This window comes from Pseudophryne corroboree, chromosome 8, assembly GCF_028390025.1.
Source record: "Pseudophryne corroboree isolate aPseCor3 chromosome 8, aPseCor3.hap2, whole genome shotgun sequence".
Lineage (NCBI taxonomy): Eukaryota > Metazoa > Chordata > Amphibia > Anura > Myobatrachidae > Pseudophryne > Pseudophryne corroboree.
In genome coordinates this window covers 160,785,635-160,812,918 of record NC_086451.1, presented here as the reverse complement: position 1 = coordinate 160,812,918, position 27,284 = coordinate 160,785,635, and the positions used below count along the sequence as shown (strand labels likewise).

General features: G+C 44.6%; 1 non-coding gene across 1 annotated transcript; it reads left to right on the top strand.

Moving 5' to 3' along the window:
• The first annotated feature begins 16,728 nt into the window (after positions 1-16,728).
• On the top strand, positions 16,729-16,891 carry LOC134952366 (U1 spliceosomal RNA). The gene has a single exon (XR_010184908.1). It is a non-coding gene; the product is annotated as a U1 spliceosomal RNA (small nuclear RNA).
• The last annotated feature ends 10,393 nt before the right edge of the window (positions 16,892-27,284 follow it).

The window sequence follows — 27,284 nt, the reverse complement described above, 5'->3', positions numbered from 1 at the left end:
CTCCAAGCCATCCTTAGTTGGGCGCAACCCACCAACTTAAAAGCAATTCAGCGCTTTTTAGGGTTTGCGAATTACTATAGAAGATTTATTCACTCTTTCTCCGACCTAGTTGCTCCCATTGTGGCACTGACTAAGAAGGGAGCAGATCCTACCAACTGGTCACGTGAAGCGGACTTATCTTTTCAGGCCTTGAAACAAGCCTTTGTCTCAGCCCCAGTCCTCAGACATCCCAACCCAGAATTGCCTTTCATTGTTGAGGTTGATGCCTCGGAGGTTGGAGTAGGGGCTATCCTATCTCAGAAGGATCCGGATTCTCTAGAATTACATCCTTGTGCCTTTATGTCCAGGAAATTCTCATCTGCTGAATCCAACTACGATGTTGGTAACCGGGAATTACTGGCTATTAAATGGGCTTTCGAGGAGTGGAGGCATTGGCTTGAAGGAGCCACTCATACCATTTCAGTTTTGACTGATCACAAAAATCTTCAATACATTGAATCAGCTAAACGGCTGAATGCCCGGCAAGCTCGTTGGGCTTTATTTTTTACTCGTTTCAAGTTCATTATCACCTTCAGGCCAGGTTCCAAGAATACCAAGGCAGATGCCCTGTCACGCAGTTTTCTTCCAGTTCAAGACAACAGTCCTGTTACTCCCATACTTCCGTCTTCAGTCATTCGGGCAGGCCTCACACAAGATTTATTTACCCAGTTAAAGCAGCTTCAACATCAAGCTCCTGGAAATACTCCTGCTGGTCGTCTTTATGTCCCCGAGTTTTTGAGAGCAACTGTTTTGACGGAGTTTCATGATAGCAAAGTTGCCGGGCATCCGGGGATCGCCAAAACTTTTGAATTAGTTTCCCGCTCGGTATGGTGGCCTGGTCTTTCTAAAGACATTAAGGAGTTTGTTTTTTCTTGTCAGGTCTGTGCACAGCATAAGGTTCCCCGTTCCTTGCCTATCGGTCAACTTATGCCCTTGAATGTTCCTCTTAGGCCATGGTCTCATATTTCCATGGATTTTGTGGTGGACCTCCCTCTGTCAGCCGGATGCCGAGTCATATGGGTGGTAGTGGACCGTTTTAGCAAAATGGCCCATTTCATTGCTCTTCCCCGATTGCCATCTGCCCAGGGATTGGCAGTCTTGTTCCTCCGCCATGTTTTCAGACTCCATGGGTTACCCACTGATATTGTCTCTGATCGGGGTCCACAATTCATTGCACAATTTTGGAAGTCTTTTTGTGCCTCATTAAAGATGAAATTATCTTTAACGTCTGGCTACCATCCCCAATCCAACGGGCAGACTGAGCGAGTTAATCAATCATTAAAACAATATTTGCGTTTGTACTCGGCCAAACTCCAAAATGACTGGTCTGAGTTTCTTCCGTTGGCGGAGTTTGCTTACAACAATGCCTGTCATTCCTCCACCAATGTGTCTCCATTTTTTACAGTTTTTGGTTTTCACCCCAGAGCTAATTCCTTTTTTCAACATTCCTCTGTCTCCTCACTGACCTTGACCTCTCATCTCAAACTCATTTGGAGAAAAGTGCACCTGGCTCTCAGAAAAGCGGCATTTCGGGAGAAAAAATTTTCTGACAGGCTCCGGCGGCCGTGCACTTTTAAAGTAGGAGATAGGGTATGGTTGTCGACTCGCAACATTAAACTTCGACAAACCTCAGCCAGATTGGGTCCTAAATTTATTGGACCATTTCATATTATCAAAAAAGTCAATCCAGTTGCTTTCCGGTTACGTTTACCAAAAACTTTACGGATCGGAAATACCTTCCATTGCTCCTTGTTAAAACCATATGTTTCGTCCAGTAGATTTCCTCGCAAGATCTCTCAGGGGAAATCACCAATAGATGTACAGGGTCAGCAGGAGTTCTTGGTGGAGAAGGTTCTCGATTCCAAGTTGTCCCGGGGTCGGCTTTATTTTTTGGTACATTGGAGAGGTTATGGTCCAGAAGAAAGGTCTTGGGTCCTGGATGAGGATCTCCATGCCCCGAGGCTCAAAAGGGCATTTTTTCGAGAATTTCCGCAGAAACCTGGCCTTAGGGGTTCCTTGACCCCTCCTCAAGGGGGGGGTACTGTTAGGCGCCGAGGGTCCGCCCGTCAGTGCGGCCCGGCGCCTAGCAACTAGGGACGCCGCAGGCAGACAGCCGCCGGCTCCCTAGCAACGCTAGACGCCGGGCGCACGGAGCCGCTCAGACCCTAGCAACGGGGACGCCACGCTCGGACCGCGTTCCCCGTTGCTGTGTCTTAATTAATCAGTTCAAGTGTATCCTGGCCGTACAGCATGCAGCTGCACGGCATGATTATGTGATTACCCTGTCTGGATCTTGATTGGAGGGCTCCCAAATTTAAGCACTCTCAGGACTTCTCACAGACGCCGGTGATAGCTTCCTGTTTGCTGTGTCAGTTACAGAGAGTTTCCAGTCCTGCTCAATCCGGTTGTTCCTGTCCTCAGTGGTCCTGTGTCAGGAATCGACTTACCAGACTGGCATCCGTCCGCCGCTGCGGACTCCGTCCTGGCTCCCTGCGGTCACCTGTCGCCTATGCCCCTGCCATGGGACATCATCAAGGTCCTGGGAACACTCCTGAGCCAGCGGGCGTGTGCGCGCCGCGTCCCCGCTGGGCCGCGGCGTGGGCGCCGCCATGACAGTTTCCAATCAGCTAGTATGCTGCGGCCAATCCGGTGCGTGGCCGCACCCACTGTCCTTTCCTCCATCCAATCCCTGCACACCATGGGGTATATAGGAGGCTACAGTTTCACCTCACAGGCATCCTGGACTTTGTGTCATTCTGACAACCTGCATGAAAGGATCGGCTCCTGTTTCTCCTGAGTTCCTGGTTCTCTGCTAAGAACTTATACTCCTGGTGATTCTGCTTTGCTCCCGTGGAACTTCAAGGCTCAGCAATACCAGCAACCTGCATTGGGCTTCACACTCATCACCACCTTGTGTGCTTCAGCCTGCAGTTGAAGACTAAACTCCAGGTGTGTTCATTCCTCCACCTGTGACACAGCTTGCTGCTGCCAGTGCCTCATCACCTGCACTGTGAGTTGGTCTCCTGCTTATGCTCAGGTTTGCAATATCCATCAACTGCCTTAGTTCTCTGTTTTAAAACCCTGCTCTGGTTTTCAAACCAGAATCATTTCATTGACATTCATTCTGTTGTTTTATATTTCCGGATATGATTTCTCAAGTCACCTATCATCCATTGCCATAGACTATCTGTTATCATTCCAAGTGTTTTCTCATCTGATATATTATTTCTGCTGCATTTCTGTTTAAACTTATCTGCTGAATAAAATACCATTGCGCTCATGCGCAAGAACGTGATACAACCTCCTCGTTTCTTTCCTCCTACCTCCACTGACCCACTAGCGCCCCCTCCGGGGACACAGACCAAACACAATCTGACAGTAAGTCCAGGATCGATGGACTCGGATGGTGGACGGAGTGTGGGGTCAGAGGCCTTGCAAAATCTGGTCTCCCGTCTGGATGGTCAAGAGGTTGCGCAGCAGCAGATGCTTCACTTTCTACAAGGGATGTCCTCCCGATTGGATACACTGCAGCAATCCCTGCCAAGTGTACTCTCACCTACTGTTACCCCAGCACCTGCCAGTGCTGTAAGTTCTTCTATGTCGGCTGCATCAGCTCCAGTGTCTCGTCTGCACCTGCCCGTGCCGAGCAAATATGATGGCAGTCCTAAATTATGTCGCGGGTTTCTTAATCAGTGCGAAATACAGTTTGAGTTATTGCCACATAACTTTCCTACACCAAGGTCCAAGGTTGCCTACATCATTTCCTTACTCTCTGGATCTGCTCTGAATTGGGTGTCTCCTCTGTGGGAACGTGCTGACCCTCTGATCAATAACTACTCAGACTTCGTGTCAACCTTTAGACGGATCTTTGACGAGCCTGGTCGTGCAACATCAGCTTCGGCAGACCTGATCCAACTTCGTCAAGGTAACCGAAGCATGGGACAATATGTCATCCAGTTCCAGACGTTGGCTGCAGAAGTCCAATGGAACAACCAAGCTCTGGTAGCAACCTTCTGGCACGGACTTTCGGATCGGATCAAGGACGAACTGGCAACCCGTGACATCCCTGTTCAACTGTCTGACTTGATCTCCCTGTGTATAAAGCTGGACTCTCGCATCCGCGAACGCAATAATGAACGCGCTCGGAGTGAACCTCGCAGAGTAAGGTTCATACCTTCTGTACAGTTTCAGCCTCCTTCTTCTGACGAGCCTATGCAGGTAAATAGGTCCCGCCTAACCCCTGAGGAGCGGGCAAGAAGATTACGAGAGAGGCTTTGCCTATACTGTGCTGCTGCGGGTCATCAAATTAACTCCTGCACGATGCGTTCGGGAAACGCCAGATCCTGACTTGTAAGGGAGGAGTCAAGTTAGGATCATTCAGTCAAGCTCCTTCTCAACAAGATCTCATTCTTCCAGTGACGCTAGAAACTTCCGTTGGGCTCCAGTCTGCGTCAGCATTAGTGGACTGCGGTGCTGCAGGAAATTTTATCACCCAAGCTGCGGTAAACAAATTTTGCTTGTCTACCTGTGAACTCTCTTATCCTGTATACATTACTGCTGTGGATGGTAGTAGAATCTCTAAAGGGAACATTTCACATCAAACTACCCCAGTGGTTCTGGGAGTTGGATTTCTCCATTCAGAAGTGATCAAGTTCCTGGTCATCCCTCAAGCCACCCAGGAGATTGTCTTGGGCATGCCTTGGCTTCAACTACATAACCCACAGTTCGACTGGACAACGTTGCAGCTTACCTCATGGAGTTCACACTGTCATCATTCCTGCTTAGCCCAAGTGTGTCCCATCAAGTCTACCGAAGTAAAGTCACAGCTAACACTCCCAGCAGCTTATCAAGACTTCGCAGACGTCTTCTGTGAAAAGGCTGCTGATATCCTGCCGCCCCATAGGGAATGGGATTGTCCCATCGATCTCCTTCCTGGCAAGAAGCCACCCAGGGGGCGCACCTACCCTTTGTCTGTTCCTGAAACAGAGGCGATGAGTAATTACATCAGAGAGAATCTTCAGAAAGGATTCATCCGTCCGTCATCATCACCCGCTGGTGCAGGTTTCTTCTTCGTCAAAAAGAAGGATGGTGGACTACGTCCATGCATTGACTATCGGGGTCTCAATGACATTACCATCAAGAATAGTTATCCTCTACCACTTATTACCGAACTTTTTGATAGAGTTAAGGGGGCTCGCATTTTTACCAAGTTAGATCTCCGCGGTGCCTATAATCTCATCAGAATCCGGAGTGGTGACGAGTGGAAGACAGCCTTCAACACTCCAGATGGCCATTATGAATACCTGGTAATGCCATTTGGGTTAAGTAATGCTCCAGCGGTATTCCAACACTTCGTGAACGAGATCTTTCGTGATGTCCTGTATAAGTACCTTGTTGTTTACTTAGATGATATTCTTATCTTTTCTCAAGACCTTCCATCTCATCGCCTACAAGTCTGTGAAGTTCTCCGACGTCTTCGTGAGAACCGTCTCTACGGGAAATTATCTAAATGTACCTTCGAAGTTCCCTCTATACCCTTCCTGGGGTATATAATTTCCGGATCGGATCTTCAGATGGACCCGGCAAAATTGGAAGCCATTGCCAATTGGTCCATTCCAAACTCCCTCAAATCTATCCAGCGGTTCCTGGGTTTTGCCAACTATTATAGAAAATTTATTCGAGGATTCTCCACTCTCATCGCTCCTATTACCAACCTGACTCGGAAAGGGGCAGATCATTCCAACTGGTCAGAAGAAGCCTTGGCAGCCTTCCGGAAGATCAAGCTAGCCTTTATGTCTGCTCCAGTGCTGTCACAGCCAGATGTCAACAGGCCGTTCGAGTTGGAGGTAGATGCCTCTACAGTTGGGGTTGGAGCTGTTCTCTCCCAGAAGGGATCTGATGGGAAAGTTCACCCTTGTGGATTCTTTTCTCGCAAGTTTCTTCCCGCAGAAGCTAACTACTCCGTGGGAGATCAAGAGTTACTGGCAATCAAACTGGCTCTCGAGGAATGGAGATATCTCCTAGAAGGGGCTAAACATCCGTTTAACATCTTCACGGATCATAAAAACCTGCTATACCTAAAAGCAGCTCAGTGCCTTAACCCTCGCCAGTCCAGGTGGGCTATGTTTTTCTCACGTTTTAATTTTAGGCTTCATTTCCGCCCAGGTTCACAGAATGTGAAAGCCGACGCATTATCCCGGTCCATGGAATCGGAAGAGGGAACATCTGACTCTGTGCCACATTCCATCCTGAGTCCCGTGGTTTTCGCTGCCTCTCAAGTCTCTCCAGCTCCACCTCCGGGTAAGACTTTTGTTTCCCCAGAACTCCGTCCCAAGTTGCTAGCTTGGGCCCACCAATCCAAGTTCACTGGTCATCCTGGTGTCCTGAAGACATTCAAGTTCCTTTCTGCGTCATATTGGTGGCCGAAGATGAAAGTGGACATCCAGGATTTCGTGGCATCCTGTCCTAAATGTGTGCAGCACAAGACTCCTCGTCAGTCTCCAGCAGGTCAGTTACAACCCTTATCTGTCCCTAATCGTCCTTGGTCTCACCTATCAATGGATTTTATCACTGATCTTCCACCTTCTCAGGGACATAACACTATTTGGGTTGTAGTGGACAGATTTTCCAAGATGGCTCATTTCGTTCCTCTCCAGGGTCTCCCTTCAGCCCCGAAACTTGCCCAGATCTTCCTACAGGAGATCTTCCGTTTACACGGTTTACCCTCCGAAATAATATCTGATCGGGGGGTACAGTTTGTAGCAAGGTTTTGGAGGGCCCTCTGTTCTGCCATGCAGATAAAATTGAAATTCTCGTCATCATACCATCCTCAGACGAACGGGCAGACAGAGAGAGTCAATCAAGAACTTGAGACTTTCCTAAGGCTATATGTAACATCCTCCCAGGATGATTGGTTCAATCTGCTCCCATGGGCCGAGTTTGCCCATAACTTTCGTTACCACACTGCTACAGACACGACACCTTTCTTTGCAGTCTATGGGCAACATCCCCGGGTACCTGAATTCCAAGAACTCCCTCACATGGATGTTCCTGCTGCCACTACTGCTCTGACTCAGTTTTCCTCCATTTGGAAAAGAATTCATATTTCCCTCAAAAAAGCCTCCAGTCGATACAAGATCTACGCCGACCGCAAGAGACGTGCGGTTCCCCATTTGAAACCGGGGGACAGGGTTTGGTTATCAACCCGCAACCTTCGTCTCAGGGTCCCATCCATGAAGTTTGCACCATGCTTCATTGGTCCATACCCTATTGAGAGTGTCATCAACCCAGTGGCTTACAAGTTGAAATTACCACCTTCACTTCGTATTCCTAATGCCTTTCACATTTCTCTCCTCAGACCTCTAGTCCTAAACCGCTTTCAGAATACTCTTCCAGCAGGTCCCAAGGTTCGAACTCAGCGGGGCGTGGAATTTGAGATCAACAAGATTCTGGACTCTCGTTGCCGGTATGGACGTCTCCAGTACCTGGTCGATTGGTTCGGTTATGGCCCAGAGGAGAGAAGCTGGGTGAATTCATCTGATGTCCATGCTCCTAGGTTGGTCCGTGTCTTCCACAGCACTCATCCCTCCAAACCACGTGGGTGTTCGGTGTCCACCCCTAAAGGAGGGGGTACTGTCAGGAATCGACTTACCAGACTGGCATCCGTCCGCCGCTGCGGACTCCGTCCTGGCTCCCTGCGGTCACCTGTCGCCTATGCCCCTGCCATGGGACATCATCAAGGTCCTGGGAACACTCCTGAGCCAGCGGGCGTGTGCGCGCCGCGTCCCCGCTGGGCCGCGGCGTGGGCGCCGCCATGACAGTTTCCAATCAGCTAGTATGCTGCGGCCAATCCGGTGCGTGGCCGCACCCACTGTCCTTTCCTCCATCCAATCCCTGCACACCATGGGGTATATAGGAGGCTACAGTTTCACCTCACAGGCATCCTGGACTTTGTGTCATTCTGACAACCTGCATGAAAGGATCGGCTCCTGTTTCTCCTGAGTTCCTGGTTCTCTGCTAAGAACTTATACTCCTGGTGATTCTGCTTTGCTCCCGTGGAACTTCAAGGCTCAGCAATACCAGCAACCTGCATTGGGCTTCACACTCATCACCACCTTGTGTGCTTCAGCCTGCAGTTGAAGACTAAACTCCAGGTGTGTTCATTCCTCCACCTGTGACACAGCTTGCTGCTGCCAGTGCCTCATCACCTGCACTGTGAGTTGGTCTCCTGCTTATGCTCAGGTTTGCAATATCCATCAACTGCCTTAGTTCTCTGTTTTAAAACCCTGCTCTGGTTTTCAAACCAGAATCATTTCATTGACATTCATTCTGTTGTTTTATATTTCCGGATATGATTTCTCAAGTCACCTATCATCCATTGCCATAGACTATCTGTTATCATTCCAAGTGTTTTCTCATCTGATATATTATTTCTGCTGCATTTCTGTTTAAACTTATCTGCTGAATAAAATACCATTGCGCTCATGCGCAAGAACGTGATACAACCTCCTCGTTTCTTTCCTCCTACCTCCACTGACCCACTAGCGCCCCCTCCGGGGACACAGACCAAACACAATCTGACATCCTGTACTCGGAAGTTGTCATCTATTCCTGGAGTCCGACCGAGCACCTTTAACATCCTGTGTTCGTGAGTCGCGGCGTAGCCGTGTGTTGCGGCTTGACCGCTTACTGTTTATTATTTAGTTTCATTGTGTTCCGGAGCTTTTGCGGAGGATTCCGCTCCCACAAATCCACTCTGGTATCCAGCGGTGCTGGATAGGAGTAACGGATCAGTGGATCTTTGGTTGTCCTTTTCCCTGGCGGTTTGTCCGCACATACTTTTGGTTTAAGTTAGTTAGCTTGTAGCCCCTGGCCTGGTTGCTTAGTCAGAGGGCCCCTTGTTATCACCCTGTCTCGGATTTCCCTTTGTCTCCCATTAAGACCTGAGGGGGCATCGAAGTTGGGCAGACATAATCCGCCCTTCAAACGCGGCTGCCATGGGCTCAAGCAACCATAGTCTCGCAGGGGATTTCTGATAACACGGGCGAGACAACGGAGTTAGGGCGCCAGGGGTTACTAGGCTTTCCTGCTCCCGTAACCAGCATATCTTTCCAGTACTCAGACCTCTGCCATAAGATCTCCTCTGGTCTGGAGTACGGGAATCATAACAGATCTTAAATAGACCCCTGGGTTTTAAGGATAACCATGGTTGAGTCCAATGGTTAATTCACATTGACCGAAGTTCTAATTAAGTAGTGATGTGCACCGGAAATTTTTCGGGTTTTGTGTTTTGGTTTTGGGTTCGGTTCCGCGGCCGTGTTTTGGGTTCGGACGCGTTTTGGCAAAACCTCACCGAAATTTTTTTGTCGGATTCGGGTGTGTTTTGGATTCAGGTTTTTTTTTCAAAAAACCCTAAAAAACAGCTTAAATCATAGAATTTGGGGGTCATTTTGATCCCATAGTATTATTAACCTCAATAACCATAATTTCCACTCATTTTCAGTCTTTTTTGAACACCTCACAATATTATTTCTTTTGGTATTTGGTACCGGGGACACAGTACCTCAATCAAGTCTATAGTTGGCTCTGAAATCAGCATTAAACTGGATCCACACTTAGATTATCTGTCCAATTTTTTTTTCTAGTTGAAACAAAATTATGCTAATATGTGGCAGCAAATGACAATTGACCATTTGCTCCCAAACACTGGAAAACATCCAAAAATGGTCATTTAGATAAATTGGTTAAATCCATTTCATTTAGCTAATTTATCCAAACTACCTTTATTGTATCTTTGTGGGTGAATGATGTGTGGGTCAGTGTTGAGGGTGGTGGAGGAGATGGGTAATAGGCACAGCAGGGTGTGGACAGTCAAATAGTGTGCTTAGAGGTGCAGATAAATAGGGATATCTAATAATTCACCCACTATTCTATAGAATTATTAGATATCCCTATTTATCTGCATTACTCACCTAACACTCAGCATTTATCTACATGCTGATGCTATTCATAGCACTTAGCTTGCAAGTATTTTACCCATAAGGAGACACATTAGATGTTCCCTCTCTTTTCATTAAAGACGTCCCCAGCAACCATACTGTACTATACTATAACAGGAATAATTACTGTGGGGGATTATACCATTTGATCTGGAATAAAGGGAAAATATTGTGGAAAGAGTGCTGTAAGTGTATGATATGTAGAACTATTGTCAGGTTCTGACATTTGTCAAGTGAATTACTAATATACATTCAACTAATATTACATAGTGTCCAGTAATTCAGTATCAGACTAATTGATATAGTCAATTTGGATCAATAATAAAGACACAACACAGGTAGCGAACCTTGATATTAATAAATGTATTTCAATGTATTATATATGGTAATTACATTATACAAACTTATTGTACTTTATTTCGTGTTTAGACAATTTTAACGAATTTATTAAAAGTTAATTTTTAAATCATCATTTGTGCGCCAGCAAAAGAGACATTCTTTTCTCTTCTCCTTTCCTGCATAACATTACTTGTCTCTGGTTGCACCCCCAAACGTCCTACAATTAATATTTAATATAACTGATGGACATTTATTGGGGCGCATTGGAAAATTCAGGGCTATGCCGTGTAGATGATGGCCTAACAGGAGGCTTTAAAATTTTCTTTCTAGTGTCCTTCGTTTGGGAGAAAAATGCAAAGGTACAAGACAGCTTTTCCTTGCCAATATCTCTCTTTTGCAAAGAGCTGCGTATTGGAAAATTCAGGGCTATGCCGGGTAGATGATGGCCTAACAGGAGGCTTTAAAATTTTCTTTCTAGTGTCCTTCGTTTGGGAGAAAAATGCAAAGGTACAAGACAGCTTTTCCTTGCCAATATCTCTCTTTTGCAAAGAGCTGCGCATTGGAAAATTAAGGGCTATACCGTGTAGATGAAGCACTAACAGGAGGCTTTAAAATTTTCATTCTAGTGTCCTTCGTTTGGGAGAAAAATGCAAAGGTACAAGACAGCTTTTCCTTGCCAATATCTCTATTTTGCAAAGAGCTACGCATTGGAAAATTCAGGGCTATACCGTGTAGATGAAGCACTAACAGGAGGCTTTAAAATTTTCATTCTAGTGTCCTTCGTTTGGGAGAAAAATCCAATGGTACAAGACAGCTTTTCCTTGCCAATATCTCTCTTTTGCAAAGAGCTGCGCATTGGAAAATTCAGGGCTATGCCGTGTAGATGATGGCCTAACAGGAGGCTTTAAAATTTTCTTTCTAGTGTCCTTCGTTTGGGAGAAAAATGCAAAGGTACAAGACAGCTTTTCCTTGCCAATATCTCTCTTTTGCAAAGAGCTGCGCATTGGAAAATTCAGGGCTATGCCGTGTAGATGATGGCCTAACAGGAGGCTTTAAAATTTTCTTTCTAGTGTCCTTCGTTTGGGAGAAAAATGCAAAGGTACAAGACAGCTTTTCCTTGCCAATATCTCTCTTTTGCAAAGAGCTGCGTATTGGAAAATTCAGGGCTATGCCGGGTAGATGATGGCCTAACAGGAGGCTTTAAAATTTTCTTTCTAGTGTCCTTCGTTTGGGAGAAAAATGCAAAGGTGCAAGACAGCTTTTCCTTGCAAATATCTCTCTTTTGCAAAGAGCTGCGCATTGGAAAATTCAGGGCTATACCGTGTAGATGAAGCCCTAACAGGAGGCTTTAAAATTTTCATTCTAGTGTCCTTCGTTTGGGAGAAAAATGCAAAGGTACAAGACAGCTTTTCCTTGCCAATATCTCTCTTTTGCAAAGAGCTGCGTATTGGAAAATTCAGGGCTATGCCGTGTAGATGATGGCCTAACAGGAGGCTTTAAAATTTTCTTTCTAGTGTCCTTCGTTTGGGAGAAAAATGCAAAGGTACAAGACAGCTTTTCCTTGCCAATATCTCTCTTTTGCAAAGAGCTGCGCATTGGAAAATTCAGGGCTATACCGTGTAGATGAAGCACTAACAGGAGGCTTTAAAATTTTCATTCTAGTGTCCTTCGTTTGGGAGAAAAATGCAAAGGTACAAGACAGCTTTTCCTTGCCAATATCTCTCTTTTGCAAAGAGCTGCGCATTGGAAAATTCAGGGCTATGCCGTGTAGATGATGGCCTAACAGGAGGCTTTAAAATTTTCTTTCTAGTGTCCTTCGTTTGGGAGAAAAATGCAAAAGTACAAGACAGATTTTCCTTGCCAATATCTCTCTTTTGCAAAGAGCTGCGCATTGGAAAATTCAGGGCTATACCGTGTAGATGAAGCCCTAACAGGAGGCTTTAAAATTTTCATTCTAGTGTCCTTCGTTTGGGAGAAAAATGCAAAGGTACAAGACAGCTTTTCCTTGCCAATATCTCTCTTTTGCAAAGAGCTGCGCATTGGAAAATTCAGGGCTATGCCGTGTAGATGATGGCCTAACAGGAGGCTTTAAAATTTTCTTTCTAGTGTCCTTCGTTTGGGAGAAAAATGCAAAGGTACAAGACAGCTTTTCCTTGCCAATATCTCTCTTTTGCAAAGAGCTGCGCATTGGAAAATTCAGGGCTATACCGTGTAGATGAAGCCCTAACAGGAGGCTTTAAAATTTTCATTCTAGTGTCCTTCGTTTGGGAGAAAAATGCAAAGGTACAAGACAGCTTTTCCTTGCCAATATCTCTCTTTTGCAAAGAGCTACGCATTGGAAAATTCAGGGCTATACCGTGTAGACGAAGCACTAACAGGAGGCTTTAAAATTTTCATTCTAGTGTCCTTCGTTTGGGAGAAAAATGCAAAGGTACAAGACAGCTTTTCCTTGCCAATATCTCTCTTTTGCAAAGAGCTACGCATTGGAAAATTCAGGGCTATACCGTGTAGATGAAGCACTAACAGGAGGCTTTAAAATTTTCATTCCAGTGTCCTTCGTTTGGGAGAAAAATCCAATGGTACAAGACAGCTTTTCCTTGCCAATATCTCTCTTTTGCAGAGAGCTGCGCATTGGAAAATTCAGGGCTATGCCGTGTAGATGATGGCCTAACAGGAGGCTTTAAAATTTTCTTTCTAGTGTCCTTCGTTTGGGAGAAAAATGCAAAGGTACAATACTGCTTTTCCTTGCCAATATCTCTCTTTTGCAGAGAGCTGCGCATTGGAAAATTCAGGGCTATGCCGTGTAGATGAAGCCCTAACAGGAGGCTTTCAAATTTTCTTTCTAGTGTCCTTCGTTTGGGAGAAAAATGCAAAGGTACAAGACAGCTTTTCCTTGCCAATATCTCTCTTTTGCAAAGAGCTGCGCATTGGAAAATTCAGGGCTATGCCGTGTAGATGATGGCCTAACAGGAGGCTTTAAAATTTTCTTTCTAGTGTCCTTCGTTTGGGAGAAAAATGCAAAGGTGCAAGACAGCTTTTCCTTGCCAATATCTCTCTTTTGCAAAGAGCTACGCATTGGAAAAATCAGGGCTATACCGTGTAGATGAAGCACTAACAGGAGGCTTTAAAATTTTCATTCTAGTGTCCTTCGTTTGGGAGAAAAATCCAATGGTACAAGACAGCTTTTCCTTGCCAATATCTCTCTTTTGCAGAGAGCTGCGCATTGGAAAATTCAGGGCTATGCCGTGTAGATGATGGCCTAACAGGAGACTTTAAAATTTTCTTTCTAGTGTCCTTCGTTTGGGAGAAAAATGCAAAGGTACAAGACAGCTTTTCCTTGCCAATATCTCTCTTTTGCAAAGAGCTGCGCATTGGAAAATTCAGGGCTATGTCGTGTAGATGATGGCCTAACAGGAGGCTTTAAAATTTTCTTTCTAGTGTCCTTCGTTTGGGAGAAAAATGAAAAGGTACGAGACAGCTTTTCCTTGCCAATATCTCTCTTTTGCAAAGAGCTACGCATTGGAAAATTCAGGGCTATGTCGTGTAGATGATGGCCTAACAGGAGGCTTTAAAATTTTCTTTCTAGTGTCCTTCGTTTGGGAGAAAAATGCAAAGGTACAAGACAGCTTTTCCTTGCCAATATCTCTCTTTTGCAAAGAGCTGCGTATTGGAAAATTCAGGGCTATGCCGTGTAGATGATGGCCTAACAGGAGGCTTTAAAATTTTCTTTCTAGTGTCCTTCGTTTGGGAGAAAAATGCAAAGGTACAAGACAGCTTTTCCTTGCCAATATCTCTCTTTTGCAAAGAGCTGCGCATTGGAAAATTCAGGGCTATACCGTGTAGATGAAGCACTAACAGGAGGCTTTAAAATTTTCATTCTAGTGTCCTTCGTTTGGGAGAAAAATGCAAAGGTACAAGACAGCTTTTCCTTGGCAATATCTCTCTTTTGCAAAGAGCTGCGCATTGGAAAATTCAGGGCTATGCCGTGTAGATGATGGCCTAACAGGAGGCTTTAAAATTTTCTTTCTAGTGTCCTTCGTTTGGGAGAAAAATGCAAAAGTACAAGACAGATTTTCCTTGCCAATATCTCTCTTTTGCAAAGAGCTGCGCATTGGAAAATTCAGGGCTATGCCGTGTAGATGATGGCCTAACAGGAGGCTTTAAAATTTTCTTTCTAGTGTCCTTCGTTTGGGAGAAAAATGCAAAGGTACAAGACAGCTTTTCCTTGCCAATATCTCTCTTTTGCAAAGAGCTGCGCATTGGAAAATTCAGGGCTATACCGTGTAGATGAAGCCCTAACAGGAGGCTTTAAAATTTTCATTCTAGTGTCCTTCGTTTGGGAGAAAAATGCAAAGGTACAAGACAGCTTTTCCTTGCCAATATCTCTCTTTTGCAAAGAGCTGCGCATTGGAAAATTCAGGGCTATGCCGTGTAGATGATGGCCTAACAGGAGGCTTTAAAATTTTCTTTCTAGTGTCCTTCGTTTGGGAGAAAAATGCAAAGGTACAAGACAGCTTTTCCTTGCCAATATCTCTCTTTTGCAAAGAGCTGCGCATTGGAAAATTCAGGGCTATGCCGTGTACATGATGGCCTAACAGGAGGCTTTAAAATTTTCTTTCTAGTGTCCTTCGTTTGGGAGAAAAATGCAAAGGTACAAGACAGCTTTTCCTTGCCAATATCTCTCTTTTGCAAAGAGCTACGCATTGGAAAATTCAGGGCTATACCGTGTAGATGAAGCACTAACAGGAGGCTTTAAAATTTTCATTCTAGTGTCCTTCGTTTGGGAGAAAAATGCAAAGGTACAAGTCAGCTTTTCCTTGCCAATATCTCTCTTTTGCAAAGAGCTACGCATTGGAAAATTCAGGGCTATACCGTGTAGATGAAGCACTAACAGGAGGCTTTAAAATTTTCATTCCAGTGTCCTTCGTTTGGGAGAAAAATCCAATGGTACAAGACAGCTTTTCCTTGCCAATATCTCTCTTTTGCAGAGAGCTGCGCATTGGAAAATTCAGGGCTATGCCGTGTAGATGATGGCCTAACAGGAGGCTTTAAAATTTTCTTTCTAGTGTCCTTCGTTTGGGAGAAAAATGCAAAGGTACAATACTGCTTTTCCTTGCCAATATCTCTCTTTTGCAGAGAGCTGCGCATTGGAAAATTCAGGGCTATGCCGTGTAGATGAAGCCCTAACAGGAGGCTTTAAAATTTTCTTTCTAGTGTCCTTCGTTTGGGAGAAAAATGCAAAGGTACAAGACAGCTTTTCCTTGCCAATATCTCTCTTTTGCAAAGAGCTGCGCATTGGAAAATTCAGGGCTATGCCGTGTAGATGATGGCCTAACAGGAGGCTTTAAAATTTTCTTTCTAGTGTCCTTCGTTTGGGAGAAAAATGCAAAGGTGCAAGACAGCTTTTCCTTGCCAATATCTCTCTTTTGCAAAGAGCTACGCATTGGAAAAATCAGGGCTATACCGTGTAGATGAAGCACTAACAGGAGGCTTTAAAATTTTCATTCTAGTGTCCTTCGTTTGGGAGAAAAATCCAATGGTACAAGACAGCTTTTCCTTGCCAATATCTCTCTTTTGCAGAGAGCTGCGCATTGGAAAATTCAGGGCTATGCCGTGTAGATGATGGCCTAACAGGAGGCTTTAAAATTTTCTTTCTAGTGTCCTTCGTTTGGGAGAAAAATGCAAAGGTACAAGACAGCTTTTCCTTGCCAATATCTCTCTTTTGCAGAGAGCTGTGCATTGGAAAATTCAGGGCTATGCCGTGTAGATGATGGCCTAACAGGAGGCTTTAAAATTTTCTTTCTAGTGTCCTTCGTTTGGGAGAAAAATGCAAAGGTACAAGACAGCTTTTCCTTGCCAATATCTCTCTTTTGCAAAGAGCTACGCATTGGAAAATTGAGGGCTATGTCGTGTAGATGATGGCCTAACAGGAGGCTTTAAAATTTTCTTTCTAGTGTCCTTCGTTTGGGAGAAAAATGCAAAGGTACAAGACAGCTTTTCCTTGCCAAAATCTCTCTTTTGCAAAGAGCTGCGCAATGGAAAATTCAGGGCTATGCCGTGTAGATGATGGCCTAACAGGAAGCTTTAAAATTTTCTTTCTAGTGTCCTTCGTTTGGGAGAAAAATGCAAAGGTACAAGACAGCTTTTCCTTGGCAATATCTCTCTTTTGCAAAGAGCTGCGCATTGAAATATTCAGGGCTATACCGTGTAGATGAAGCACTAACAGGAGGCTTTAAAATTTTCATTCTAGTGTCCTTCGTTTCGAGAGTTTCCTTGTGCTGCCTCGGTTGGATCTCCTTCACTTGACAGGGGGGTGCCCGAGCAGCGACCCTCCCCAGCTCTATCCCAAATCTTACTTACCTGCCAGGTGAGATACTATGATCATGAAGCTGCTTCTCCCAGGGCAAGGCTCACCCATTGCACTCTGGGTGTGCTGCTCCTGCGATTTCCCCAAATGTGGGAAACTTGACTGCATAATTTGTGTTTCCCCTGGTCGGCTCTCGTATAATTCAGATCTCTTTGTCTCAGGTCTCTCTCCAGCCTAGTTTGCTGTCTGTTTCCACTTCTCTTTTCTTGAGCCGCTCCCTTCTATGCCCTTGCGCACTATCCTGACTTCTCCCGTCTGCTTAATTTGTGCCTTCCAACGCACAATGCGAACTACAGGTAGTGCTGCAGGGCCCACACCCTTTTACTTGCCTTACAGATCAGCTCTGGAGCTGTTACAGTGCCCAGCTGCTGCAAGAAATCAGCTTGAATGCTTCAGGGGCTGGGGCATAGCCAACATGAGCCCCACACCGAAGGAGGGTGGAGGTGTTTAATGCGAACTAGGGGTCATCCAAGCGCCGCAAAAGGCTGCCATGCCCTGCACGCCCCTTTTCTCTTTTCATATGCAGATGTAGGTCCCTGCGGCCCTGGCATTACCGCTCCAACTAGTCACCCCTGGCCGGGGTTCCCTGGAGGAGTGGGGACCCCTTAAATCAAGAGGTTCCTCCCCTCGAGGCACCCAAGGGCCAGAGGTGAAGCCCGAGGCTGTCCCCAGCACCCCTGGGTGGTGGGTGCCGGGCTGATAGCCATGTGTGTAAAAAAAGAATATTGTTTTTTGTTGTTGTAGAACTACAAGGCCCAGCAAGCCTCCCCCGCTTGCTGGTACTTGGAGAACCTCAAGTACCAGCAGGCAGGGAAATAACGGGCTTGCTGGTACCTGTAGTTCTACAACAACAAAAAATACCCAAATAAAAACACAAACACACACAGCGTGACAGTAAAATTATTGAGACAGGCTGTAGCATGTGGGTGCATGTAACCCTATACAAGTGATGGATTGGGTGACTATTACAATACCCACTGTTGCTGTCTGAAAAATTATGGATTTATAGATTGCTCTGCCGAGACATGTTTTTTTCTAAAATGCACCACAGGTATGGATGGATAGTATACTTGACGACACAGAGGTAGGTAGAGCAGTGGCCTACTGTACCGTACTGCTATATATTATATTATTTATTATTATTATTATTATCCTTTATTTATATGGCGCCACAAGGGTTCCGCAGTGCCCAATTACAGAGTACATAAACAAATAATCAAACAGGAAAACAGCAACTTACAGTTGACGACAATATAGGACAAGTACAGGGTAAATAAACATAGCTACATCAGCAGATGACACTGGAATAAGTATCAGGTGGCAGAAGACTGCTGGATTTGGTGCAGCTGAAGATTATTAAAGTAAGAAAAGAGTAAGCACATGAGGGAAGAGGGCCCTGCTCGTGAGAGCTTACATTCTAAAAGGGAGGGGTAGACAGACAGGGGTGAGACAGATGGGGTACATAGAGAGCATGGAACAGAGGTTTAGGATGAGATTTGGCTGGGTTTGGTGAAGAAGTGGGTCTTGAGAGCCCGTTTGAAGTTTTGTAGAGAGGTGGAGAGTCTGAGGGGGAGAGGTAGGGAATTCCAGAGAAGTGGTGCAGCACGTGAAAAATCTTGGAGGTAGGAGTGGGAGGAAGTAATCCGTAGGCAGGAGTCGGTGTGCATTAGCAGAGCGAAGAGGACGGGTGGGAGTGTAAAGCGAGATAAGATCAGAGATGTAGATGGGAGAGGAGTGGGTGAGGGCTTTGTAAGCAAGTGTGAGAAGCTTGAAATGGATTCTGAAAGGGAAGGGGAGCCAGTGAAGGACTAGTAAGAGAGGAGAGGTGGACGTAGTGCGTTTGGTGAGGAAAATGAGCCGGGAAGCAGCATTGAGGATAGATTGGAGTGGAGAGAGGTATTTGTCAGGAATGCCAGTCAGGAAGAGATTACAGCAGTCCAGTCTGGAGATGACCAGTGAGTGGATAAGAGTCTTAGTAGCATCCTGGGTCAGAAAGGGTCTGATCCTGGAAATATTTTTTAGATGAAAACGGCAGGTTTGTGAGAGGTGCTGAATGTGTGGTTTGAAGGAGAGGGAGGAGTCAAGGATTACTCCAAGACAGCGCACTTGGGGGGTAGAGGAGATAGTAGTGCCATCAATAGATAATGAGATTGTAGGAGGTGAGGTTATGCGGGAGGGAGGGAAGATGATCAGCTCGGTCTTAGACATGTTAAGTTTAAGAAAGAGCTCGGACATCCAGGAAGAGATAGCAGAGAGACAGTTGGAGATACGAGTGAGGAGAGTAGGGGAGAGGTCTGGAGAGGAAAGATAGATTTGAGTGTCATCAGCATAGAGATGATATTGGAAACCAAAAGAACTAATGAGCTTACCTAGTGAGGACGTATAGAGAGAGAAGAGAAGAGGACCAAGGACAGAACCTTGGGGAACCCCTACAGTTAGTGGAAGTGAGGGGGAGGTGGAGTCATGAGAGGAGACAGAGAATGAACGGTCAGAAAGGTAGGACAACAACCAAGAGAGGGCTGTGTTACGCAGACCAATGGAGTGAAGGATTTGCAGTAGGAGAGGATGGTCCACAGTGTCAAAAGCAGCAGAGAGATCAAGTAGAATAAGTAGAGAGTAGTGTCCCTTAGATTTAGCAGCATGGAGGTCATTGCATACTTTTGTAAGGGCAGTTTCAGTGGAGTGGAGAGGACGGAAGCCAGACTGGAATGGGTCAAGCAGTGAGTGTGAGGAAAGAAAGGAAGTAAGGCGGTTGTAGACAATACGCTCAAGGAGTTTGGAGGCAAAAGGGAGGAGAGAGATGGGTCGGTAGTTGGAGAGAGTGTTTGGATCAAGGGTAGGTTTTTTAAGAATAGGAGAGATGAGAGCGTGCTTGAAGGCAGAGGGGACAGTGCCTGATGAGAGGGAGAGATTGAGAAGGTGGGAAAGATGGGAAAAAGCAGAAGAAGAGAGGTGGCAAAGGAGGCGGGAGGGGATTGGGTCAAGTGGGGAGGTGGTGAGGGGACAGGAACGAATGAGGGCCATGACTTCCTCTCCAGATGCATGGGAGAAAGATGACAGAGTTGGTGCGAGGGATGGGGAGGGTTGGTAAGGGTTGGGAGAAGGCTGGTTACTGATAGTCTGGTGTGATGTGATGTCCTGACGTATGGAGTCAATTTTGGATGTGAAGTTAGTGGCAAAGTCAAGAGCAGAGAGTGAGGAAGGGAGACGAGGTGGAGGTGGGCAGAGGAGTGAGTTGAGAGTGGCAAAGAGGCGCCGGGGGTTGGAAGACTGGGAGGAGATGAGGTTCTTGAAGTATGACTGTTTAGCAAGAGAAAGGGCAGCACTGAAGGATGAGAGCCTAAGTTTGAAATGGAGGAAGTCTGCCTTAGAGCGTGATTTCCTCCAGTGTCGCTCAGCCGTACGTGAGCATTTTTGCAGATATCTGGTGCATTTGGTGTGCAAGGGTTGAGGTGTTAATTTGTGAGGGTGAATAGTGGTTGGTGGAGCAACAGAGTCAAGAGCAGAAGTAAGGGAAGCATTGTATGTGGAAGTGGCTTGTTCAGGGCATGAGAGAGAGAGAATAGGAGAGAGAAGTGAGTCAAACAGGGAGGAAAGGAATGTGGTGTCAATAGCTTCAATGTTACGCTTAGTGATGGTAGCCTTAGGAGGTAGAGATGGGGAAGTCGAGAGAGATAGGTTGAAGGAGAGCAGGTGGTGGTCAGAGAGGGGAAATGGGGAGTTGGAAAAATCAGAAATATCACAGCGGTGAGTGAAGACCAGATCCAGTGAGCTCCCATTCACATGGGAGGGTGAGGAGGTCCACTGGGAGAGACCAAGTGAAGAGGTGAGGTTAAGGAGTTTAGAGGCAGGGGATTGTGTGGGGATGTCAATAGGGATGTTGAAATCGCCAAGGATAATGGTGGGAATGTCAGAAGAGAGGAAGTGAGGAAGCCAGGAAGCAAAGTTGTCGATTAATTTGGAAGCAGTGCCAGGGGGGCGGTAAATGACAGCTTCTCTAAGATGGACTGGTTGGAAGAGGCATATGGCGTGGACCTCAAATGTAGAGAATATAAGGGATGGTTCTGGTGGTATGAGTTGGTAGGAGTTACTAGAAGGTAAAATGACCCCAACACCACCCCCATGGCGACCCCCAGGTCGGGGTGTGTGTGTGAATGTAAGGCCCCCAGCAGAGAGAGCAGCAGCAGAAGTAGTGTCAGAGGGCGTAATCCAAGTTTCAGTAATGGCTAGTAGGTGTAGGGAGTTGGAAATGAAAAGGTCATGAGTGGGGACCAGTTTGTTATAAACAGATCTGGCATTCCAGAGGGCACAGGATAGGGGGTATGAGTTTGTGGGAGAGATGTGAATTAGATTTTCAGGGTTGCTGTAGCGATGAGGTGGGATTAACTTTGAGGGCAGGGATGATGAGAGAGTAGTGATGGTACGGGTGCCTGAGCTAGGAGGGGAAACTGCAGGAGGTGGGCAGGGAGGGAGGTCAGTGTGATGTGAATGGGGGTGTGGGGAGGTGACAGGGAAGGGAGAGAGGGAGCAGGGCTGAGTTGTGGGGTAGCAGGACCATGGGGCAGAGGTGAATGAAAGTGGGGTAACAGGAAAGGTGGGGGAAGGAAACAGAGGGATGGAGGGGAGACAGAGGAGGGGAGAGAGGAGGAGGTGGAGGAGACTAGGGGGGAAGGCTAAAGATACATTATTAGGTAGACACTGAGTGATGTGGGGAGTATAAGAAAACCTTGACATAGTGTTAAGTAGGTAAATAGGTTGAGGGAAAGTGGAAGTAGGAGAGGAGACTGTAAGGCAATCCGAGCAGAAGAATTGCAGAAATGCAGGTGAGAAAAGCAGTGTAGGCTCAAGGGGTGTAGATTTAGTATGAAATGAGTCAAAAGCATAGATAAAGTGGGTGCAGAAAAGTATTTGGAGTGTAAGAAATGAAAGGATTGTGAGAGGTTTAAGAAGCAATGGTAATTATGTTAGATGTTTTAAGTGTTTGCAGGTAAAATTGCATTGGTGCAGCTGTGCTTAAAAAACAAAATTACAATAATACAGATACAGGCATTTGTAGGTGAAATGGGTGGTTTATGAAATGTCCAAGTAAGGTAGTTCTGTGCTATGTAATCAGATGCAACAATCAGGAGGTGAGTGATCTGAGGAGTAAGTGACTCACATTTGTTATTAGTTCTTCAGTTTTCTTTGTTTTGTTAGATTGGTGTGCTTCTGTTTTCCTTCTTTTTCACTTCGATTGAACGCTGATTGAACACTGCTGTTATGTGTCAATTTTATCACGCTTTGATAAAAATGCACGCTTAGATCAATAAATGCACAGCCAAATGGCTTTGCACAGCCTACACCATTGGACTTAAGTAGAAGACTATTACAAGTGAAACCAATAATTGAAATCTGTAACCACACCCCACCCCCTCAAATGCCAGGCAATAAATTACCTTAAAAACAACAACCAGGCATTCCACAAAGATTAAACTGGGTCTATATCATTCAAAACTTTAAAAAAGTACTTCAAAATCACATACTATGCAATAATGTTTCAATTTGCATTACCCAGCAGAATTAGCTTTGCATATATAGATATAGTGCAGCAGAATATATTGGTGGTTGTAGTCAATTGTAATTACCTGTAGGTGACAAGAAGAGAAGAAACGTCAATTCACAATCAATATCAGCTGAAGATAAATTAACGCTGATTGAACGCTGCTGTTATGTGTCAATTTTATCACGCTTTGATAAAAATGCACGCTTAGATCAATAAATGCACAGCCAAACGGCTTTGCACAGCCTACACCATTGGACTTAAGTAGAAGACTATTACAAGTGAAACCAATAATTGAAATCTGTAACCACACCCCACCCCCTCAAATGCCAGGCAATAAATTACCTTAAAAACAACAACCAGGCATTCCACAAAGATTAAACTGGGTCTATATCATTCAAAACTTTAAAAAAGTACTTCAAAATCACATACTATGCAATAATGTTTCAATTTGCATAACCCAGCAGAATTAGCTTTGCATATATAGATATAGTGCAGCAGAATATATTGGTGGTTGTAGTCAATTGTAATTACCTGTAGGTGACAAGAAGAGAAGAAACGTCAATTCACAATCAATATCAGCTGAAGATAAATTAACGCTGATTGAACGCTGCTGTTATGTGTCAATTTTATCACGCTTTGATAAAAATGCACGCTTAGATCAATAAATGCACAGCCAAACGGCTTTGCACAGCCTACACCATTGGACTTAAGTAGAAGACTATTACAAGTGAAACCAATAATTGAAATCTGTAACCACACCCCACCCCCTCAAATGCCAGGCAATAAATTACCTTAAAAACAACAACCAGGCATTCCACAAAGATTAAACTGGGTCTATATCATTCAAAACTTTAAAAAAGTACTTCAAAATCACATACTATGCAATAATGTTTCAATTTGCATTACCCAGCAGAATTAGCTTTGCATATATAGATATAGTGCAGTAGAATATATTGGTGGTTGTAGTCAATTGTAATTACCTGTAGGTGACAAGAAGAGAAGAAACGTCAATTCACAATCAATATCAGCTGAAGATAAATTAACGCTGATTGAACGCTGCTGTTATGTGTCAATTTTATCACGCTTTGATAAAAATGCACGCTTAGATCAATAAATGCACAGCCAAACGGCTTTGCACAGCCTACACCATTGGACTTAAGTAGAAGACTATTACAAGTGAAACCAATAATTGAAATCTGTAACCACACCCCACCCCCTCAAATGCCAGGCAATAAATTACCTTAAAAACAACAACCAGGCATTCCACAAAGATTAAACTGGGTCTATATCATTCAAAACTTTAAAAAAGTACTTCAAAATCACATACTATGCAATAATGTTTCAATTTGCATAACCCAGCAGAATTAGCTTTGCATATATAGATATAGTGCAGCAGAATATATTGGTGGTTGTAGTCAATTGTAATTACCTGTAGGTGACAAGAAGAGAAGAAACGTCAATTCACAATCAATATCAGCTGAAGATAAATTAACGCTGATTGAACGCTGCTGTTATGTGTCAATTTTATCACGCTTTGATAAAAATGCACGCTTAGATCAATAAATGCACAGCCAAACGGCTTTGCACAGCCTACACCATTGGACTTAAGTAGAAGACTATTACAAGTGAAACCAATAATTGAAATCTGTAACCACACCCCACCCCCTCAAATGCCAGGCAATAAATTACCTTAAAAACAACAACCAGGCATTCCACAAAGATTAAACTGGGTCTATATCATTCAAAACTTTAAAAAAGTACTTCAAAATCACATACTATGCAATAATGTTTCAATTTGCATTACCCAGCAGAATTAGCTTTGCATATATAGATATAGGAGCAGCAGAATATATTGGTGGTTGTAGTCAATTGTAATTACTCAGCAGAATTAGCTTTGCATATATAGATATAGTGCAGCAGAATATATTGGTGGTTGTAGTCAATTATAATTACCCAGCAGAATTAGCTTTGCAAATATAGATTTAGTGCAGCAGAATATATTGGTGGTTGTAGTCAGTTGTAATTACCCAGCAGAATTAGCTTTGCATATATATAGTGCAGCAGAATATATTGGTGGTTGTAGTCAATTGTAATTACCCAGCAGCAGCTCTACTGCACTCAACATCACCAGTGCTCACAATATATATAATGCTATATACTATGCCATAGTGGTGCTTACTATATAACACCTCCTACTGCGTTCCCCCTGGCAATGAGCATGACACCCAGAGAGTGAAACCCCTGGCAATGAGCATGACACCCAGCACGTGAAACTCTTGGCATTGAGCAGTTTTTGTAAAAGTAATTAGAAGCTTTACTGTAGGGCATAGTGTATCACAGATATTGTGGTGAGTGACATAATATGTTCCAAAGGGCATTAATGTGTGGGGCTTAACATGGTGGAAATTACTGTACTTTTTTCCCTGTGGTGGCCGAGGTCTGTTGGTGCAGGGTCAAGAACTGGGGTGTAAGGTAGTCTTTGCCTGCAAGGCTACGCCCATTTTATGGAGACCATACCCTTTTTTGCGAGGTCACGCCCCCCCATCCCGTCCGGAGCGCTCACGCAAATATAGTTTTTTTTATATATATATATATGGGGGAGGGGCACAATTTTTAATGCCAATGGTGGCGGGGGGCACGCATTTGAAGCCAAATTGTTTAGAAACACCCCTGCAAGAAAATATCTGCAAATCCAATGTTACCATAAGTGTGGCATATACCTGCGCTTGCTCGCGGGGTGAGAACATCTCCCTAATTGAATTCAGCGATATGAATAGAGGTTGTGCAGCAGCCACAGAAAGGGTTAATCTCTGCAGCTTGTCACTAAATTACATTGTTGCAATTTTAGCTGGGAGCTGCAATAATTACTCTAATACATAACACAGCCAACACTTCTATATTCACACAATATACTGCATGGTGAATATAGAAGTGGTGCTTACTAAACAGCACCTCCTACTGCATTCCACATCACCGCTGGTCACACTCATATCAGGCCCATAATGCTGTATACTATGCCATAGTGGTGCTTACTATATAACACCAGGTGATGTGCAGTGGTCAGAACACACTAACTGGTCCCATGCTGTTGTTGAACTAAAGGCCTATACACACGATGAGATTCGGTCTATGCTAATAGGTTTAAAAAGGTTACATAAAAGCTACTTTATGTATTTATTCATTAAAGTTTTTAAGTTGTATTTTACAACCATACAATGATATGATATATAATGTATCGTATAATCATTACATAATGTTGATGGCATTGAATTGTCTCTGCCTTGACTAGTGGCAGCAGCTTCAGCACTAGGTGGAAGTGGATCTTGATCTTTCCCTATTTTACCCTCCACCTTTTTGTTCTCCGTTTTTTAATGTGTGGAATTATATGCCAGTAATATATCTGGAATTAGACGGTGGTAATGTCTGGAATTAGATACCACTAGATAGATACCAGATATCACTGTGACTGGAATGATGACATATGCACAGTGACAGGACACTACCACAGCACCCTACAGCAGCCATATGCGGCACAAGACACTGGAGTATTAGTAATGTACTGTAGTATACTGAGCACCACAAGACAATGAGCAGTGATACGGAGCACTGATGAGATTACTAGAACTGACACTGAGCAGCCAGATGCAGCACTGGACTATTAGTAATGTACTCTAGTATACTGAGCACCACAATGCAGCACAAGACAATGAGCAGTGATACTGAGCACTGATGAGGATACTACTGAGAACTGACACTGAGCAGGAGAGACACACTACAATTTCATCTTGCGCCTCTTTTTTTATTTATCTTTGCATCATATGCTGTTTGGGGCTATTTTTTTAAGTGCCATCCTGTCTGACACTGCAGTGCCACTCCTAGATGGGCCAGGTGTTTGTGCTGCCCACTTGGGTCGCTTAGCTTAGTCATCCAGGGACCTTGGTGCAAATTTTAGGACTAAAAATAATATTGGGAGGTGTGAGGTGTTCAGAATAGACTGGAAAGGAGTAGAAATTATGGTTATTGAGCTTAATACTATAGGATCAAAATTACCCCCAAATTCTATGATTTTAGCTGTTTGAGGTTTTAAAAAAAAATCACCCGAATCCAAAACCCGAAAGGGTGGTTTTGCCAAAACGCGTCCGTATCCAAAACACAACTGCGGATCCGAAACCAAAACCAAAACATGAAACACGAAAAATGCCCGCTGCACATCTCTAGTTAGGGGAGAAGCATGTAGCCTTGTAGACTATGTACAGCTATATCTAGAAAAATATACGATCTAATCTTTAACCAACCAATGCAAGAAAGTATTTAATGTGAAAATACGAAACACTAGACTAATTGGAGGTGCGCCCTAAAGCAAATTACAATGTTAGGATTAGGGGGTTCGGAAAGACCTCTAGTGTATACACTACTATATACATTTTAAGATAGGAAGGTACAAATTACATATTCACATTGCATCTATGGGCTGGATTCAAATGTCCCTTTCCTCCCTCAATCGTGCCCGTCAGCAGCTATTCTAATGTTGCTGCCAACGGGTGCGACATGTTTATTTCAGCTCGCTACCCCCAGGGGAAACAAGCTGAAATGTGAGCAAAGAGACCCATTTGGGCAACCAAACGGTGTCTTTTCACGATCGCGCCCATTACTTTATTCAGGTTTAGGTGCTTTGTGCACCTAAACCAGAGTGTAATGGGCGCAATAATTGAGGGCATTTGAATTTCCCTTATATGTGTGTGTGTGATATACACACAGACACACATACTGTATTTCTTTATATAATGGACACCTCAGTTTCTATTCATTCATGTCCTGCCCCCTACTCTGTCAGACCCCTTCCCCTCTACTTTTCTGACCCCAAACGCCACTCATTCTTGTTGAGTGCTGGTGGGCCCATTCAGAATTTTGCTATGGGGCCCACAAAGGTCTAGTTACGCCACTGGGCAGGGTTATAGAGGAGGCGGTGCAAGGCATCCTGGGAACAGTCAAAGCTTTA